Source organism: Oratosquilla oratoria, chromosome 6 (assembly GCF_046742065.1).
Source record: "Oratosquilla oratoria isolate Oo_2021 chromosome 6, ASM4674206v1, whole genome shotgun sequence".
NCBI lineage: Eukaryota > Metazoa > Arthropoda > Malacostraca > Stomatopoda > Squillidae > Oratosquilla > Oratosquilla oratoria.
Genome location: NC_134782.1, coordinates 46,834,076 through 46,837,487, shown reverse-complemented (window position 1 = coordinate 46,837,487; position 3,412 = coordinate 46,834,076). Strand labels below are relative to the sequence as shown.

Below are 3,412 nucleotides of genomic sequence, written 5' to 3'. Positions count from 1 at the left end.
CCTCCCTCGCTATCCCACGTGCTACTGGCGAGCCATGGCCACGGACGGGCTGACTCCACACCGGTCAAAGACTGCCATCGTTCGCCAACCAAAATATATTTTTTCTGTTAAAGAAAACCCCATAAAGACCAACAAACAGGCCAGGAGGGTCTGTCGCATTAACCAGAAGTTGACTAAATTGTCGAGAGCATGCTCACGTCGTGTTATTTCGTACTTTCACAACTATAAACTGTGGAAAATTACACAATTTAAATCTATCCAGCCCTGAGCCAATAATAGTCGCTAGGGTCAATGACGTCATGTTGCATGTGACTTTGGCCCGGGTACTTTGAAACTGAAAATCATTATATCAGATCACGTGCAACATTGTGACTTATTCATCAGACTTATGACCTGTCTACATTCATTCTGGCAGAGAGCATAGATGAGTTCTATTCTATAAATACACAATATACACCCTACTGTGTTAACAACGTTGGAAAACATATGCGTACTTTTTTAAATGACCCAATGGAGGCGTGTGCTTGCGTCGTGCTTGTGCGTGCGTGTGTGCGTGGCGCATGTGTTTGTGTAAGTGTGTAAGTACTTATGCTTTTGTGCATGTGTGTGCTTGTATATGTTTGTGCCTGCGCACGTTTGTATACGCATGTGTGTGAGCGTGAGGGTGCGAGTTTATTTGTGGGTTATATTTGTGGGTGCGTCCGTATGTGTGTGCGTGCTCTTACGCGTGCATGTGTATGCATAATATATATATATATACATATATATATATATATATATATATATATATATATATATATACACACACACGTGTGATTCACCTTGGTCTTTGGATCATGTGTTGGACTGTGTGTGCAGCTTTTTCCCCCCGAAAGAGAGCTCAGAGCTCGTATGACCGATCATTGGGTAATACTGTGACCTTACATATACACACACCCAACTCCCCGCCCACGAGAGTTGGAGTAACGACTCGAAGCGCAGCGATACTGAAATAATTTCAACCCTGGGCAGGATTTGAATCGGGTACTGACAGTCTGGGACTCTACCGACTGCGCGCGCGCGCGCGCGTGTGCAAACATATATATACATATGCACACACATATACATATATGCATACATATATACATATACTCGTATATGCATATATTCATATAAACACACATGCATATATATACATCCATGTGTATATATATATATACATATATATATATATATATATATATATATATATATATATATATATATATATATATATATATATATATATATACCACTGGTGAGAAATATAGCAACACATTTGTAAATTACAACTAAAACCACAGTCGGACGAAAGAAAGAGTTGAGTAAACGAAACTATATATTTCGGCACAGTTTTGGTCTCCGTCCTATGGGAAGGACATCAATTCTCTAGAAACCAGTACATAGAAGTATAACCAATATGATACATGGGCTCAGAAATTTACCTTACGAGGAGAGGCTTAGGTACCTTAACTTACACTCTCTGGAAAGATGCAGAGTACGGAGTGATCTAATAGAGGTGTTCAAGTGGATCAAAGGCTTTAACAAGGGTGACGCAAACAAGGTCATCATATTAAGACAACAGGGCAGGACTCGCAGTAATGGATTTAAGTTGGACAAATTTAGATTTAAGAAGGAAATAGGAAAGAACTGACTGACTAATAGAGTGGTCAACGAAAGGAATAGTCTTAGTAACCATTTAGTGAGCAATGAAACTATCAGTTGTTTTAAGAAAAGGTTAGACAATCGTATGGATGGGGATGATAGGTGGTAATGGACATGGAACTCCCAAGTGTAGATCTTATGGTCTCTTGTAGTCTCCTTCATTCTTATGCTCTTATATATATACACACATACATATATACACACACACATATATACATACATACATACATACATATATACATACATACATATATACATACATACATACATACGCACGCAAAGTAGACCACTTGGAAAAAAGAAACTAACGAAGCAGAGCGCTTTCGTATATTACATCCAGTGCAAAAAGTACTTTTTGCACTGTATGTAATATACGAAAGCGCTCTGCTTTGTTAGTTTCTTTTTTCCAAGTGGTCTACTTTGCATAAGTGAACACACATACCCGTGTTCATACTAGCATACATACATATATACATACATATAGTACCAGGTCAAACACAGTTAAGCTTAAGAAACGAGGCAACTGGAAATCTCTGGCGAGGGCAAATTCATTTAGTGTAAGAGTGGTCAATTATTGGAGATAGTTACTTGTACTTGTTGTTACTTGTTATTTGGGAGTTCTAGGCTCCGTTCCACCAGCATCGGTGCTCTGCAGGGCCTCCATTGATGTTATCAAACACTATAGTCACTTCTAATACACAAACCATCCATGTCATAACACTCGGTGAACAAATGTGTCTTCAAATTTTTCTTGAAAATGGCACAGTTTCTACTCATTTTGACATTTAGTGGTAGCTCATTAAAAAGTCTTGGCGCACATCTTTCAAACGCTCGAAAACCCATTACCAAATTAATTACTTCTTGGCTCATTCAACCTATATTGTTCATCACTATGCCGAAGCCCCATAGTAGTATCCACTTGAAAATCGTTGAGAAGACTCCTTAGATATTCTGGTTTTCCATATTTCAAGGCTCGAAAAGTCAGAAGACATATCTTGAAAACTATCCGCGCCTTTATTGGTAGCCAGTGTAATTCCATGAGTACTGGAGTTACAGCTCCTACCATAGGAGCCGTTAAGGACAAACCTCATCAGTGTTTTTAAAAAGTGAATGAAAGGAGACATTGATGATGAAACTGCGGAAATAGAAATTGGAAAATATTTATTAATCCATATCTTATGATTGGAGTTGAGATGGGAGCACTATAAGAAGACTCTTAACCTCCCATGTAATTGAAATAGGTAAGCTTGAACTAGGTAGGCAGGCCAATGACAACGTTCAGTGTTTCAGGAACAGATAAAGTCTGCGGTACAAAAACACGAAGATGGAAAACAGTAATAAAAGAAAAATCTACCCCTACCATATATCGCACATATAAAGCAGAGATAAAAGAAGTCAAAATATATGATAACTCTTACAAATCTAAATTAATCTTTAGGTGCAGAAGAAACTAACTACAACTCAACTGGATGAAGAAATTCACAGGAGGAGAAAAAATGTGTAACATCTTCCAAAACTGAGTTGAAACCATACACCATTTCATCTTGGACTGCGAAAGACTACAAGGTATTAGAAGAAAAATTAACGTAAATGGAAACACGCTTGTAGAGAAATCCAGAAGCAGCGGCGGCGCCAGGACTTTTTAGTTGGGGAGGCTAAGGGGGGGCTGAGCAAATTTTTGGGGGGCTAATAGTAATATGATAATAAACATATATTATCCTCATTTCAG

The 3,412-nt window shown here is 38.4% G+C and overlaps 1 protein-coding gene across 2 annotated transcripts in view; it reads right to left on the bottom strand.

The window, feature by feature from the left end:
• Window positions 1-35, bottom strand: part of LOC143026470 (uncharacterized) — a 329,789-nt gene extending 329,754 nt beyond the window's left edge. Inside the window, exon 1 of one of the 2 annotated variants that reach the window (XM_076186913.1) lies at window positions 1-35. This exon is cut by the window's left edge and continues 124 nt beyond it. The gene's annotated coding sequence lies outside the window, so the exon portion shown is untranslated. The other variant, XM_076186915.1, reaches the window with a different exon arrangement.
• Between the last annotated feature and the right edge of the window lie 3,377 nt (window positions 36-3,412).